The sequence below is a fragment of the Carettochelys insculpta genome, chromosome 1, assembly GCF_033958435.1.
Source record: "Carettochelys insculpta isolate YL-2023 chromosome 1, ASM3395843v1, whole genome shotgun sequence".
Classification (NCBI taxonomy): Eukaryota; Metazoa; Chordata; order Testudines; family Carettochelyidae; genus Carettochelys; species Carettochelys insculpta.
Window position 1 is genome coordinate 112,424,295 of NC_134137.1, and position 17,726 is coordinate 112,442,020.

The 17,726-nt window shown below is 43.1% G+C and overlaps 1 long non-coding RNA gene across 1 annotated transcript in view; it reads right to left on the reverse strand.

Annotated features, from left to right (window-relative positions):
* Window positions 1-298: 298 nt before the first annotated feature.
* The window catches only part of LOC142011050 (uncharacterized), a 30,043-nt gene continuing 12,615 nt past the window's right edge, over window positions 299-17,726 (reverse strand). The window contains exons 2-4 of the long non-coding RNA XR_012644947.1: window positions 13,678-13,820; window positions 10,492-10,647; window positions 299-2,279 (exon numbers count right to left, since the gene is read on the reverse strand). This is a non-coding gene — a long non-coding RNA (uncharacterized LOC142011050). The remainder of the gene's footprint in view (window positions 2,280-10,491; window positions 10,648-13,677; window positions 13,821-17,726) is intronic.

Below are 17,726 nucleotides of genomic sequence, written 5' to 3' on the forward strand. Positions count from 1 at the left end.
GAGAACAAACAGGGAGACATGATTCAGTTCATCTTGTCAAGTTAATACTTTTGATGGCCCGAGTGTTCTGGGATTTCTTTTTGTGTCTGACGTAACACCAAGATATATTTTAGCAATAATTTCTAACAGGGATCAAGATTCTACTGTGTATGACATCCAACCAGCCATGAAGGGATCTAAATACAGTGACTATCGTAGAAAGAATCCAGCAGCCAACCCACATGAGAGCTCTATATAACAGATGGGACTAGGATGACTGATTTAATTAGAATATTTTAATAGGAGAATGGAGAAACATTGCACAGCTCTGTCAGTGAATAAAAAATCCATTACATCCCCCCAATTAATTGTTCCATGGGGAGAATATGTCAAATAAAGTATATCTCACCGTAATCTATTTTTATTTGGGGGGGAATTCCAGATGATGATCTTGAAAATTAATCTGTTATTCTATATATTACAATATACTTAATGCCCTACTAGAGACATGAACACTTACAAATAGTCAAGTATTTGTCTGCCTCTATTTATTAAAATGCTCAGCAGCTGAAAGCCTGTGTTTTTATCTGATCTGTGACATTCAGCCATTCAGTATTTCCACTCTTGAACTCAGAAAATAGAACTTACAATGATAAAGAATTCAGTTAAAGTATTTCATAAAATATATAATCTTTGTCCATGGCAAAATGAATTCCCCTGAGGTTCATTTCATATAAAAATAAGGGATTTTTTTTTACCAAAGAACAATGTATCATTCTATTGATTCAAATTGATCAGAGTGATGAAAATGGAATTATTATTATTTTCTTTTATTATGTAAGTTTTTATAAATGTCAAAGGATTTTGAGGTCTTTTCATAAAAACCTAACAATTGTTCTGCTAATGCTGTATTATGTAGTCAAAGAGCTAAGGATTCTGTAAATTATTTTTCCAATCCCTAATAGAATCGGTATTAAATATTATTTTTTTTCCAAATGTATTCCTATCATTCAGGTTTGAACAAATCCTATATCTTAAACAATATACCAGGCCTACTGATGATAATGAAAGAATGACATACCACAAAGCTTAGCAACACAGCATTTAATAGTAATTCAATTGTTGGAATAATGGAATCTATGTCAGTTAACCATGACAGAATCTCCTATTCAGTAACTGTTCAAGTGCCAAGAAAGGGAACAAAAAGTCTAGCTAACAGCTCTCGAAGAGAGCAGCTTGGTATTATTCTTGGGTACCTTCATATTACATGAGACTACAAAGGCCTGGGGACTGCTAAAAGTACATTGAAGGGAGATAAACAGGGTACTTACAAATAAAAGAAAATAAGCTTAACCAGGGTCCATTATTTGTAAAAAATGCTTTTGGACATTCAATAATAATTCATATGTATCGAGCAGTGGAGATTTTTTTTCTCACAATACAAGATTAAGAATAAATGCCTTGCATATGAAAGGCAATGCACTGAAAATTGATAGAAAAAAAAACACTTTTTACCCAGTACACAATGAACCTGTGGAACATGTTGCCACAAGATATCACTGAGGCTGAAAGCTTTGGTAGGAGTCAAGGGAGGATTAAGTGTTTATATATAAATGAGGATATCTGTTTCTAATATGATCAAGTATTTTAATGGAATAGAAGCCATGTTTGTGACATAATAAAGCCTTTTTCCCTCAGATAGAACAAAATAATTAGATTCATCCACTTACACTTGGCACCCTCCTAGTGCACACTTCTATACAAAGGCTGTGTCTACGCTGGGAAGTAAAGGTGCTATTCCCATTCACTTTCCTTACTCCAAGGAGTACCAGGGTTGATGGTGGAACCCTGATGGTTCAATTTAGCATGGCCTCACTAAAAGCACTAAATCAAACCCTGGAATATCCACTAATAGCACATTGATCTTCCAGTAAGTGGAGATGTACCCTTAGATAAAAGTTTTCTGTGCTTCTCTATTTGTCTAGTGTTATATTAAAGATGCAAAACTCTATATTCGGCTGACCAAATGCCATTGCTAGGTCTCATGCCTGATCCCTGCTTATGTGGGAAAACCATACATGATAGCAAGGTACTCCTGTATAACTAAGTTTCAAAACATAACAAAATCCAGAGTGAATGATTTGGGGATGAAGAAGGTTTATGGCCATTCCATAGGAGATCCATACCCATTCTGCTCCATTTCAATCCTAACCACAAAGACCTTCATAAATGAGCTCTTCCTCCACAAATGACTCTCTGCACATCCTCCTATCTGGCCATGTGGTCCCTCTGGGGCTATGCTGAAAGAAAGACAGGAGAAATTGGATGTGATTAATCAGGCCACAACTTTATTTCTAAATGTCAGGGAGTACCCAACAGATAAGTATACATTGCAGGTCAGTCCACAATTCTTTATAAATATGAAGAGGCAGACGCTGTCAGCCTCCTCCTCTCCTCCCCCGGCCTTTTGCCCATTCTCATCTCCTGCCAACAATCCAATGAGACCTCACCAGCTCCACCCCTTAAATGAGGGTTAAGCGGTAGGGGTATTTAAAGAGGGGGTGTTGCTCCCTGGCATACCAGTCATAGAACCCCTGAAGTTCCCATTTCTTCTCCTTTATGCAGGGATGGAGAACCTCTGGCCCATTGGCCACACATAATTCATTGAGCTTAGCTGCTGGCACTCTGCCAGACACTTATTTTATCTAAAAGTCTGCAGGCACAAAGAACCCAGCTCCCACTGCCAATATTCATTGTTCCTGGCCCATGGGAACTGCAGGAAGTGGTGGCCCAGCCTGTGCCACTTCCTGTAGGTCCCATTGGCTGGGAATGGTTAACCACAGCCAGTGGGAACCGCAAGTGGCCATGCCTATATATGCTCAGATAATTAAACTGTCAGTAGCTAACCCTGATGAACTGCATTGTAGCTAGATGCCAGAGGTCCCAGCAACCCTGTTTTCAAGAATACTTCCTATAAAGTGTTTACCAATCCATTTTATCTCATCACTGTTCCTATGAGGCACCTGTTCTGGACACCTGCCCTGGGCTTACATAATGAGGTTGCGAGATCACAGCCTAACCCCCAGTTCACATTTGCTCCAACTAAGCCCACAACCTGCTGTGGAGGCAAAATGTGACAGTGAAGGAAAACATCTTTTTTATCCTCCATGAAAAGAGCAACTAATATAATATATAATGTATAATATAATGCCCACTGTAGATTTTGACAAAATCTGGGGATTTTTCAAAGTCATTCTTTTTCTCCTCAATACCTAGTGCAGAGGGATTGTCTCCAGCATGTCCAGCCCATCTCCAGATAATAAGCTGCATGTCAAATGTGTCAGGGATTGGTGTCTGTAGGCTATCTAGATCCACTACAGTTATCCCACCCCCCGCCATCTGCCCATCAGTAAAGAACTATTAAGACTTTTATTTAATCAAAGATACAGATTTATTCATTTTCTTCAGTTATTTTCATTGTGGTATCGAGGCAGCCAAAAGAATGCCCAGAAATCTTTCTCCAGTGCCCTGATTGCCATATGTGACTCAGCAGTTCGGAGGGTAGGGCAACTGGTCCAGGACCTTGCCCTGGCAAGGCAGAGATGAGTGCCCATGTAGGATCTATGTTTCAAACCAGGGGAAGACTCTTGCAGGATTTGGTTAAGGTTTCTTGAGTGTGAGGCACAGCTAGGTCAACTGCTGTATGGCCTCCACCTATGTTCTGCAATATGGAGAATTACAAACCAGTCTTGCTCAAATGTTTTACCACTACAATAAAATAGAAGTCAATCAGATGAAAGAGGTGTAACTCAGAAGAGTTCAGTTGGTATTTTTGATCCACACATTCGTTTATTCAACTGCTATGTTAAATCCCATCCCTTCATCTGCAAATGGGTCTATCTGTTACTCAGTCTTGCATGGTTGTATTCAATGAAGAACGATTCTTCAGTTGTCTCCTAGGCTCTACCATAAAACAAATAATAATAAGTAGTAATAATTGCCAACATTGGTCATTGTTTTACAAAACAGGGTAGGGGAGAGTAAGCATTACCCTGAGTACTTGGCCATTCTTGTTTTGCCTCAGCAATATTCACATTTTTTACTTACTCTTATTATAGCTCAGCACGTTCTGAAGCTAGTAATTTTATACTGTGCATCCTTCAATGTAGAATCCGCAAAAATGACCAAACGTTAATATGCTCATTGCAGATACTGTGTTTTCTACCCCTTGAATTGCCTCTTCCTCATCTCGCTTTCTCGCACACACACTTCTACCAGGTTATCTCAGTTCGATCATAATCTGTGTAATACAGTGTTGTATTTTGCTCTAGGCATATGAGTACAATATTGAATGTTAACTCTCTAAAATAACTATTTTAAAAATATACTGTTGGCATGAATTTGAATGTTTCAAATGCTGCTTATTTCATAAAGTAACATATAACATTAACTTGGAAACCTTTGTTTTTCACCAGAAGAACTGTGATCCTTGAAGTGACAATTTCATCCTTCTTATCAATGAAACAAGGTTGTGATACACACTTGCTGAACAGAGTCTGGATGTGACTGGAAACACAATTAACTTATTCAATTAATGTAACTCTTTTGCTGTTCACAAAATATCTAAACACTTCCTCACATTTTTGTTATTTAAATAATTTATAATTTATTGAGTACGGAAATAGCAGTTGGTCTGTAATTTGTTAGGGAACAAATTGTGAGTATTCAGTATTCACATTTTGAGCAGTTTAGATTGGACAAATGGATGTTTCTTTTTCTTTGAATGCAAAAGCATAAGTCTTTGGATCTTGCTTCTGGACTCAATGCTTCTGATTGCAAATTTAAAATTTGATTTTTTTAATGCATATTATACAATAATTTCTTAACTTCACTGGTTCAGTGAGTATTCCACCAGTTAAGTGCAAAAATATTCACCAACACATACACATATAAATGCCAATTTTATATGCTGATGTGCCAAAATCAACATCTGACTGGAGGATTTGGACAGTCTATAATGACACCTCAAAACTAAGATCACAGTGTCAGCTCTGTTGGTGTCTTCGCTTCCATGATCTATCAGGAGAAAGAAGGTTAACAATGAATTTTAGAAAAATAATTAAATTCCTGCCTAGGACAAACAAGGGGAGAAAGGACACTCATTAGTCTTTTTCCACTGGTACAATATTTGATCTTTAAAGTGCTCTGAACACCAAGGCTATGGCCACACTTGGCCAAAACTTTGAAACGGCCATGCTAATGGCCAAATTGAAGAATACCAATGAGGCACTGAATTGAATATTCATCGCCTCATTAGCATTAGCACACTTCTGGACACTGTCCTTCAAAAGTGCCGCTTTCGAAAGTGCACGGCTCAACGCAGCTACACAGGGGGACCCGCACATTTCAAAATCAGATGAAAGGATTATGAAATGCTTGGGGTCCTTTCAAAAAAGACCCCCATGTAGACACACCGAGCCATGTGCATTGGAAAGCAGCACTTTCAGAGCTCTGTGGCCAGAAGTGTGTTAATGCTAATGAGGTGCTGAATATTCAATTCAGCATCTCATTAGTATTCTTTGATTCGGCCATTAGCATGACCATTTCGAAATTTTGGCCAAGTGTGGCCACAGGCCTACTATTTTAAATAGGATTAAAGGGTGCTTATCACCTGAAGTAGCAGGTACCCTTTTCCAACTCATTGTCATGCAGTATTGGACGCCAGCAGCAGGCTACTTTGATTTGGGAATATGACACATAGGGCTTATCTACATTAGCCCCCTCCTTTGAAGGGGACATGTAAAAGAGCCCAATCAGAGAATAACAACTTCGAAGTTCCCTTACTGCCAAAAAGTTGTGTGAGTACTGAGAAGTGCCCGTGGCTACACTGCTTGCTGCTGCTTCAAAGTTAACAACTTCAAAGTTCTTATGGGGGGAATTGTGCTAATAAGGTGCTTCATATGCAGTGGGGTACCTCATTGCCATTCTCCAATCAGGCTCTTTTACATGCTCCCTTAGAAGGAGGGGGTAAGTGCAGACGACCCCATAGAGTCATAGAGTGCAAGAACTGGAAAGGACCTCAAGGGGAAACATGTAGAGGGGAACTTCAGGTTACACTTATTAAAAGATACGGTTTTGGAAACATAAATTGATGTAAAGGGAGTACTGGAGTTGAAAAGAAAAGGGCAGCTGGGTACTACCTTTGGAAATGAAGCTGAGTAGGCAACAGGGAACTAATGATTTCAGAACATGTTTTATCTATACACAGGGAAACACTTAAATCTGGGTATTGCCCAAAAGAGCTAACACTTCACCAAATCATTTGAGTAGCCATACTCATGAGCCATGTCTACTCTAGCCAGCTATTTCGAAATAGTCATGCCAACTTTGAAATAGCGCCCACCGTGTCTACACGTGCCGAGTGCTATTTCGAAGTTGAAATCGACGCAAGGTGGCGATATGTCAAAGTTGTTATCCTCATCAGGAGATGGGAATAGCGCCCTACTTCGATGTTGAATGTCGAAGTAGGGTGTGTGTAGACGATCTGCGTCCCACAACATCGAAATAGCAGGGTCCTCCATGGCGGCCATCAGCTGAGGGGTTGAGAGACGCTCTCTCCAGCCCCTGAGCTCTATGGTCGCCGCATGCAGCGGCCCCTTAAAGCTCCCTGCCCCCTTATTTCCTGTGCAGGAAGCTGAGAGCACGTGCAGGCAGCAGCACACGCACGTGCCCAGCCTGCACGTCCTCCCAGAGCCCCAACCCACTACCCTGCACCAATGGCAGCCAGCCAGCCCCCCAGGCACCCACAGGGCACCCCCTCCAAGGGGACCCAGGGTTCCCAGCATGCCAGCCAGCAGGGGAAGAGGCAGCGGGGTCCCTCCTGGACGGAGGCCGAGATCCGGGACCTGCTGGGACTCTGAGGCGATGAGGAGGTGCTCCAGGTAATGGGGAGCAAGAGGCAGAATGCGGATGCATTCACTCGGCTGGCTGAGGGCCTGGCTGCCCAGGGTCACCCTGCCTGCACTCCTGACCATGTCAGGAGTAAGGTAAAGGAGCTGCGGCAGGGTTACACCCGGGCCCGGGACACGGCCAGCTGGTCTGGGGCAGCCCCCGCTGCTTGCCCCTTTTACAGGGAGATCAGGGAAATCTTGGGCCCCTGGTACGCCTCCTCCCCCCAGGCCACCCTTGACACCTCAGCCAACAAGCCCCAGCAGGCCCCAGAGATGGAGTCCACCCCAGAGGCCAGGCCTGCACCCCAGGGCCCCCCCAGAAGCCCACCCCTGGGACACCAGAGGAGGAGGAGGAGGCCTACAGTGACGGGGGGCTGCTGATAGCCCTCACCTCCCAGAGCTCCAGCAGGGTGTCCACCTGATGGGTGTCCCCCGACCATGGGAGCGGACCGTCAGGTGTGTACCCCCCGGTGCACACCCTGGGGTTAAGGGGCGGGGACAAGGGACATGACCAGGACCCTCCACACACCCAGATGACTATGGCCCCGAGGACAGCAGTAGCATGTCCCTCAGAAGAGTTCATCAGCCCCTGCCCCCCCCAGCAGGACAGCACCATGCCCCATCCCTGGGGATGGGGGGAGCAGAACCTAGGGTCCCCCATGGTGTGGGGGCGGGGTTGGACACCCATCAGCAGCAGCAGCATCTCCGGGGGATGGGGATGGGGAACCAGCAGCAGAGGGGTGGAGGGACAAGGGCCACGGGTCAGGGCCCACATTAATGGCTGTCTCCACTCTTCTTCCCCCCTCTGTTCCGCAGCTGCACCATCGGAGGGCCCGGAGAGCACCGGTGTGGCATCTGTGGTCCCGGACAGCCCACCAGGGCCATCGCAGCAGGCCAGCCCCTTGGCAGAGCACGGACCAGCCCCAGGACAAGCCCGACAGCAGCAGAGCCATCTGCGGGCGTCCACGGACCCCCAGCTGCTTGCCACCATCTGGCATCAGCTGGAGGTGTCTGAGCGGCTCCTGCAGGTGGAGGAGCGGCAGCTCCATCTCCAGAAGCGAGTGCTGGCCTGGCGCCAGGAGGCTTGGGGGGCCTTCATGCGTACGTTCCAGGACATTGCGCGGCACTTGGCCCCCCCTGCTGCTCTGCCCGCCGCTCCGCCTGCCTCTCCACCCACCGTTCCGTCTGCCATCCCTCCACCATCAGCCATCCTGGGGCCTGCCGCCTAGGGGGACCATGGGCCTCTGGACACTGCCCAGCCCTATCTGCTAGTTCTCCCGGCCCCCACCAAACCTCGGTGGGGCCTCCGGCCCAGACATGGGTCATGCCCCACAACACCAGGCGCTGGACAGTAGGGGGTGCAAGGCTGAGGACATTGCCCCCCAAGGCCCCCCTCCTTTGTACATATTCCACCCATCTTTGTAAATAGCTTTTGTTCTACCCCCATTTAGTAGCTGCCCCCCCATGTACATAGTTCCCCCCTTCTTTTAATAATAAGGTTGCACTGTTTTGTTTCAAACAAAATTTCCATTTATTTCAAAGAAAAGTGTGGGTGTATGTGCTCTTGGGTGTTCTGTGGTGTGGGCGTGGGGGCAGGGAGTGTTGTGGAGGATCGGGGGGTGCAGTGGGTGGCTCACCCACAGCTGGCCCTGCCAGCGTTCACCCCGCAGCCTGGTCAAAATGGGCCCTCAGGGCCTCCCGGACCCGGATCCCCTCAGGGTCGACCTCGCGACTGGGGGCAGCAGGTGGCTGGACATCGGCCCTGCCAGCCTCCACAGACCAGCCCTGGAACAAGGCTTCTCCCTTGCTCTCGACCAGGTTGTGGAATGTGCTGCATTCACCCACAACCTGGGGGATGTTGGTGAGGCCTGCATCCAGGTGGGTGAGGAGACACCTCCACTGCCCTTTGAGGCTGCCGAAAGTGCGCTCGACCACCTGGCGCGCATAGTTCAAGAGCATGTTGAACCGCTTCTGGCAGGCTGTGAGATGGCCCGTGTAGGGGTGTATGAGCCAGGGCCGGAGCGGGTATGCTGCACCTGCAATTAGGCAGAGGGGCATGGTAGTGTCCCCCACAGGGATCTCCCGCTGGGGGAAGTAGGTCCCCACCTCCAGCCAGCGGCACAGGCCCGAATTTCTGAACACCTGGGTGTCGTGGGTGCCGCCAGGCCAGCCAACATAAATGTCCAAGAAGCGTCCCCGGCTGTCCACCAAGGCCTGGAAGACCACGGAACGGTATCCCTTCCTATTGAGGAAGTGTCCTCCGCTGTGCTCCTGGGCATGGATGGGGATATGGGTCCCATCTAGGGCCCCAAAGCAATTTGGGAAGCCCAGGCTGTCAAACCCCGTGATGGCGGCATCCAGGTCCCCAAGCCACACAAGCCTGTGGAGGAGCAGGGCATTGATTGCGTGGCTGATGTGCAGGGGAAGAACACAAGAGAGCACCGGTGAGGCGTGTGCAGGGTGTGTCTGGCCCTCCCCACAGGGCTCCCCCCACACAGTGTTCCCCCCCTCCCCACAGGGTTCCCCCCTCCCCCCAGGGTTCCCCCCCGGGTCCTTTTACCTCCATGAGGACAGCCCCGATGGTGGTCTTGCCAATACCAAACTGCTGCCCCACGGATCGGTAGCTGTCTGGAGTGGCCAGCTTCCAGACAGCAATGCCAACCCGTTTCTCTACTGTCAGGGCACGTCGCATGGGGGTGTCCTGGTGCCATAAGGCAGGGGTGAGCCACTGGCACAGCTCCAGGAATGTCTGCCGGCTCATACAAAAGTTCCGGAGCCAGCGCTCATTGTCCCACTCACCGAGCACCAGCTGCTCCCACCAGTCTGTGCTTGTGGGGTATTTCCACAGCCGGCAGCATGTGGGGCGGGAGTGGGCTGGGAGGGCAGCAAGGTCTGAGGCTGCTTCCTCATCCCCTGGGGGCAGCTTATCTTCCTCAAATAAAAGATGTTCAGCTGCCTCCTGCATGGCACTGAGCAGGGTAGCCACTGGTCCTCCAGGGGCGGGTGTGTGGGCCTCTGGCTGCTCCTGCTGCTGCTGGAGGTCCATGCTGCTTCCACGGGGTGCGTGCTTGTGGCTTTGCAGACCGCGTGCTGTGCAGGCTGAGTGTGTCTGGGAGGGGCCCTTTAAGGGAGCGGCTAGCTGTTGCCCCGGAAGTGCTAGTCCGCCCTGTGACCCTGTCTGCAGCTGTTCTTGGCACCCTTATTTCGATTTGGGCCTCTTTTGTGTGTAGACGCTCCCCTGCAGCGCCTATTTCGATGTAGTGCTGTCCAACATCAACATTGAACGTCGGCGGCACCAGCCCTGGAGGATGTGTAGACGCTATTCATCGAAATAGCTGATTTTGATTTCGCTACATCGAAATAAGCTATTTCGAAGTAGCATCCCAGTGTATACGTAGCTATAGTGGTGTAATAATGATGGACTGGACTTTGCTGGGCAGTAAGGGTGCATAAAGAATTTAGCAAAGCTGACTCAACAATGTTAAGAAAGTCTGTACTATATGAGTGCCTCATTTTCTCTGAAACTAGATTGCTTGTCTTGGAATTAGTGGGGCATAGATACCATAATGAGACCTGTGGGAAGAACTTCACATTCTAAGCGAAGTCATTAGTCTGCTTCTGCCAGTTTTGATGCTGCTTTTTCCCCAGTTGGTGGACTGTTGTCTTTGTCCCTGGTTTCTCTTTTTTGCTTTTCTTTTTAGACTAAAGGAACCTGGAACTGAAGAGAGACATGATTATAACCAACTTCAGCTTTTATAGGTCAGTACAGCTTCACTTTAGCTATAAATCTCAGCAAAACAAAACAAACAAACAAACAAAAAAAGAAACAAAAAACAAAACAAAACAAAAAAAAAACAACAGAAAGAGAAAGGCTGACGTGAAAATATCCAGTCTTTTAGCAAGGCTCTTATTACAGATTTCTGAAGCTCTCTCATTACTTCCAAACCATGCTTGGTTCAGCACTGTCATGCCACAATCAATCATTGGTGATTTTAATGTGAATGAGGATAAAATTTGTCAAAGGGAAGAACTGAATGATGACATACAGAGCATCTGATCCATTGTATATTCCAGATGGATGGGTCATCTTGGGAGTAGAGTGTGTTTATCAATGGTTCCAATTAACAATCTGAGTGCAGAAGATGCAATAAAAGTTATTGTCAGGGTATCGCCATGTAAGATCTTATAAACATGTTATGGGAGAAGAGAGAAGGCAGACATCACAGAGATTCCCTAAGGACCACCTCTGTTAGTTCATACCGGTCTGATATTTTGGTTCAGATGCTATATATATGGTCAGATATGGACTGCTCATGGGACTCATGTCCAAATGACCACCCTGATCAGAGTTTTAGATTTGTCATTAAACCTAAAATAAGACACCTTTTGTGTGATTTAAATTCACCATGATTGTGAGATTTCCCTGTCAAAGATCTCTGAAGTTCTAGTTATATGGTGGCAATCAGAAATTAAGGTAAATTCTCCTCTTGCTGACATAACGAAATGAGAGTAGCTGAAGCAGGTGTCCAACTTAATCATTTGCCTCATTGTTGTAATTTAGTGCCTTAGAACTCTGTAATGCTTACATATAAGTTTGATAGAATTTGGCATTCTTCTGCTCCTGTAATTCTGGTTTGTTAATGTGCAGATAAATGTACTTGCTTTCAGCATAATGCCTAAGGGAACCATAAATCAATGGCAGACAATTCTTTAAGTATGGAACTGGCCCAAGTATTTGCTAAGATTAAAAAAAGCAAATACATTTTTTCTTCTATTTTTTATTTATTGTTTTTATTGTTCATTTAAATAAGCCCTATTTGCTTCACTTTCAGTGCAATGAAATGATACTTAACTCAATGAGAGGACATTCCCAGTGTGCTTATTCTGAGACACTAGACAACATTAAGGTTCAAAACACTCCTTTAATAGTCTTTCCTTTCTTCTAATTTATTAATCAAAACAAATGGCTTCCATCAATGTGTTATAGTAGGTAAACAAATTTATTAAACAGAACCTTATAATATCTTAATCCCTGGTTTCTGTAAATATATATGCCTTAAATTTACTCCCAAACCATTGACTTTTCTGGGTGTTTCTATCAGCGTGGTTTCTCTTTATCCTATGCCATGAATTGGCCAATATGATCCCTCTGTTTGTTAGAGTTATGGCTTCTCAGCTGTGGTTCATAGGCTACATATTGTTTTGGAGATTTGCTTTTAGCTCCAGTGGCAGAGGCTTGTAATTTTGAGGTCTGATCCAAATTCCACTGCATTCACAGGCAAAAATCTCATTTACCTAAGTAATGCAGGATCAGATCCCTCAAACATTTTTACATTTTTTTAAGCAGGGGAATCTAAATTCTTGCTTAGCTGTCATCACGAATTTTCCACTAGTCAACAGGCATGGCCGAGGCAGAAGGGAAAGTATCTGTAAAAATGTAATAGTGGCTGAGATAGCTAAATGGTTAGATCATTAGACTTGTGAACCAAAAGTTGGGCACTCTGTTCTACAGGGGGACTTCTAAGGTGCTGGGGTAGGTTAGATTTCTGGGGGAAGAATAACTAAGTGGTTTGCACATTAGCCTGCTAAACATGGGGTTGTAAGTTAAAGCCTTGAGGGGGCTGTTTAGGAGTCAGGGGAAAATCAATGGGAGGGGGACTACAGCAGGGAGGGTGCTGGGTCCTTCTGTGATGTAGCAGATTGGACTTTATGACCTGTCAAATTCCCTTCTGGATGTATGAGCTAGGGATGAAGCACTTTCATACATCAAAGTAGGGCTTTTTGAATTACTTTCTTTTACTTATCTGGTTTATAATTCTAGCCTTTGTTCCCTTTGCGAATTGTTTGCAAGCAATTGTTAATTTTTATAAATGTAGTTTTATACTATTTTAGTCTGGAGTTTGTTGTGTTTTCCCATCTCTGTTTATAAATTTAGAAGTTAAAAATGAAAATATAATAAAACTTTTGTAGCATTTGTCTGCTGTACTTTCCCTTCCGGTTTATGGTTTATTTTTAATGAATGACTTCATGCTGTTAAAGAATGTAATGGAACAATGGAAATGAAATTTGTATCAGAAGGTGACCAACAGTCCTAGGTCCAGATAAATTAGAACTTTCAAAACTAATATAAAAGAGTATTTTTATGGCTCTTGTCTGAGCCCTCTCCAGTGTATGAACATCCTTGATTTGTAGACAGCAGAGCTGGACACTGTATCCCAGCAGAAGTCATAGCAGTACCAAGCACAGAGGAAAAAAGAATTTCTTTATTCCTATTCTCAGTTCTCCTTTATTCTTTTATTCTTATTCTTTTTCTTATTGTTATTCACAGTGTTAGCACTGAAGTTTTTTAGATCTCATTTTTTTTTTATTTTTTTAGTTTAAGCCATGAGCAGATTTAAATGTTCGATGTCACAGCAGATATGATTGAGATGTTTCATCATTGAATATTCAGGGTGATGATGTTAAACTCTGTGGTAGGTTTATGTCCCTCACAAGTGTTGAGATGCACAAAAATTGTTTTTTTATCTAAAATGAGCTTCCTATTGATCCCAGCTGGTAAGGTTCCCAGCTGCAATATTTTACATAACGCAAAAGTATTCTCTGAAATAACATCTAGAACATTTTTGTCTAAAATAAAATAAGACAGTAAGGATGGTCAAAAATTTCCATTGAACTTGTTTTTGATGGAAAACATGGATTCTTTTGACCAAATACTTTTCTGAGGTGAAAGTATTTGAAAGAATCCTACCATGGTGCCTCCAGAAAGTTGTAGTTCGGGTTCTTCACATCCCCAGTCTTCTCTGTGAAGTAGCTGGTTCAGCTGGATTACAACTCCCATGATGCACCTCAGTGATTCATTTGGCACATCGTAAGAGATGTGAGTGCACCTGTCTGATAGAGGAATGAAAACCAGGAAAAATGGGGCATTGAATGACTAGAATTATGACTCCCATGAGGCAATACAACTTTATTTATTTGTTTATTTATTGGGGAAAAAAATCAGGTTTAAAGCAAAAGGTTTGGCGAGCATACTTTCATTTACTTTATAAATGTCTGGTTTTGGATTATTTAGCCAAAACAACCAATCAATCAATTAATAAATGAACCCAAAACATTTTCCAGACTGATCTACAAATTAATTGATGCTTTGATAATACGAAAAAGCGACATTACTTAACCAATTTTTCACAAACCTATTTTTTACAAATTCATAATAATTATATTGTTTAGTAAAAGTGTAAATAGACACATGGGATTACAAGCTAATATTTATTATATTTTTATTTGTAAATTTACCTATGTGATAAATATGAAAAGTTATTTTAAAGTCTAATTCCCCCTTGCTGAAAGATGGAAAAGGAAGTCAGTAAAGATACTAAACATATTCAAATACATTATCCTTTGGGAGAAAAAAAAACAACCCCGATCCATCTGAACAGGAGTCCAACTGGGATTTCAATAGCATACTCCTTTTTATATTTAAGCAATTTAATAGATTTGGCGGTTCAAGAAAATCCATTTCACTCTGAACCTTATAACTTTCCACTTTTTCAGTTGTGCATGATGTAGCTCACACTGTCTTCACACAGAGGGCACTTTATTCCTCTGTATTGCTGTTTCATATGCCATTTACATCAGCCTTTCACCAGACAGACAAAACTGAGTCCAGAACGTTATAGTAACATTTGTTTCTGTGGTTGATGTGGCCCAGCACATATTAATTGGTTATTTACTGCATATTTATCAACCAGATTGCAGACTATTGCCATTCTGAGGCCAACAGCCTTTATTAAAAGTGATTCAGTTGCAATATAATGACTTTCACTGCATACCTGGTATTGTTGTTATGAATGTGTGTGTATATATATATGTGTGTGTGTGTATGTGTGAAACACTGTAACTATGTGTGTATATATAATAGTGTACACAGACCCTTGTTAATTTTACTAATCATTTGCTACCAAAACATTAATTTAGAAATCCAGAACACTGAAAAATGTTGTATGCATTATCTCCAGTGATATTTTCTTTCTTCTGCTGCCGTGCAAGCTCTGAAATATCTTTAATGAAACAGTATTATTGGTGGAACTGGCACAATACCAACTGGTAGTTGCCATGGCAATCATAATTATTAAGTATTTAATTGCCCAGCATCTTTATGGTTCAGCATCAGTTGAAGGAAATTCAATTAGTCAAGCAAGCTGACAGTCCCAACAAACATTTGCTTCTTCCCTTTAATGGACTCAACCTTGAAACATAAAATGTGGATTTTCTTCACTTTTCTGGACAGTGTCCTACCATGAGCAAAAGTCCATACCCAGCTCACAGAATAAATGCCTTAAGGGTATAGCTACATTGAGAGTTTAAGGGTGTAATTGCCATGCTCACATGTAACTTGTGCAAGTACAAAAAGCAGCTTTGATGCCTAGCAAGGTTAGTGGCAGCAAAGACATGGTTGAGACATTCTGGGTGCATATGGAGCAGTTTCAGGCAAACTTGCACTCAGCTCAGCTCAGCTCAGCCACGTCTTCACTGTCAGCCACTATGTTGACACAACTACATGGCTATGCTGATTAGAGATAATGCATACATGAACAGGGGAAATCACACCCCCTCTTTGGCAACGTAAACATAGCCTAAGAGAGAATGGGAGAAGAAGGACTAAAGTGGTGAGAGATCTATGGGTGAAAACAGTTATAAAAGAGGCAGGTGTATTACAGATAATACAGTTAAGTCTATTTGAAAATCATACATTTTTGGAGTGGGGGGGTGGCTGGAACAATTTTCATGGTGGAAGTGCCGAGGTTACAGTTGAGGTGCATTGGAGGGTTGTTATTTAAAAGCTGATGCTTTCCAGACAGAATTTGCTTTCTGAACATTGGAATTCAGTCTCTAAGGTTACAGTTACAAAAATGAGTTTGGATGACAAAATTCTGGTTTTGTCGACAAAACTGGTGGAATGTCCACACCCAAAAAGTGTTTTGTTGACAGTTTGTCAACAAAACTCAGCTCTTTCGCTGGCAGCATTCTGCCTCAAAGCCATGAGGCATAACACTGTTGTGACAGAATCTGTTGACAAAAAAGCCTTGTGGATGCTCTGGTGGGCATTCTGTTGACAGGCAGGGCATCTAGAACACTTGGCAGCCCTGTCTGCTTTGCTTCCAGGTGCTTGGTTTGTCAAGAGAGCTCTCCCAACTGGCTTTTGTGTGTGGCCGCATTCTGTATATGGAAATTTTGTCAGGAAATCTCTTCCAACAGTGACTTCTGTTGACAGAGAGCTATAGTATAACCCGAGCCTGATTATCAATCAAGCATCTTTCAGGAGCACTAAGGTCAACTTTCAGACACATTAGGAAATAAATGCTGGTGGCAGAAAAATAACTATCTAAGAAACCCGTATACAGAGGCAGGTCAAAATGAAGGTGGCACCACACATGGATATAAATTACATTTGGGTTTTAATTAAAAGCATAGAACAATGGATGATTTTGGTTGGGTTTTCAAAGTACCTTGCACAATTGGCTCTGCATAAATAATACATTTTGATTAAGCAAAGATTCCTTCAGATTCACAGATAGAAAGCCAGCAGATTAGCCCACCTAAATTGTTACTATTAAACACACTGGCAGAAAGGCCAGCTGCCATTACAAGCTGAAATGGCAGCAGTTTTAATTATTAGATCTGATCAAAAACTCTTCACTGACAATAATATTTGTTGTAAATTTTGGCAGGTTTTGTTTTGCAAACCCTTGGTTTGTTTTTTTTTTTGGTTTGGTTTGCTTTATTATTATTATTATTATTATTACTATTATTATTATTATTAGTATTATTATTATTATTGAAACATCCCTACTGCTGATAATCATACTTGACTGCACTTAATAATGAAGGAAATGAGTACCTGCTTTCAGCTACTGTAGACTGGTTTACAGTTACTTAGAGCAGACAGAGGAAAATATTGGCATAAAAGATGAGCATACCAGAATGTTATGCTGTGGGTCTTTTTAGAGCATTTGGCCAACATTTATGGCTAAGTCTATATCGAATATTACCCCAGTGTCTGCCAGAGAAACCGTTTAAGTTCTGTTGCAGATTTAAGCTCCAGTTCAGCAAAGTCCATGAGAAGGTGACTTATATTCTTCCTGAGAGGAGCTTTATTTTAAGTGATCAGTACATTGAGTTCAGTAGGACTCCTGGGTCTAGTAAAGCACTTGCTTAATATCCTTCTTAATAGCACACCTGATAAGTAACAAACTAGAATAACATTACAGTCTTCCTTCTAATTCTGTATTTTCTTTTTTGTCTATGACAATCATATCAGGCAATCATATCAGGGTACCTGTATGTTCACACAGGACCACAGTCTGGCAAATAGACAAGATTAGTCAGCTGCCTGCTTGCAGGTGTTCTAGTGGAAGCTGTGAGTAGTAGCTCTTTTGACTTCGAGTCATGTGAAATCTGCTAGAAAATGTACCTGTTGGCTCGAAATTTCTCAATTTAAATGAATATGTCCTTTTCCTTTATTTCTAGTGTGAGCATTCTTAATTGAAAATATCAGCAATGAATCCTACAGACCACACTGTACTAAAGACCTGATCCTCAACCAGTTTGGATGACATATGCTTGAGGCCTCAAGCTGTCAGTATTAGAACAGCATTACAGATTTAAAGTTTATAAAAATATATCTGATAATTTTCTAACACAGACGCTATGTCTACACTAGCCCCAAACTTCGAAATGGCCATGTAAATGGCCATTTCGAAGTTTACTAATGAAGGGCTGAAATACATATTCAGC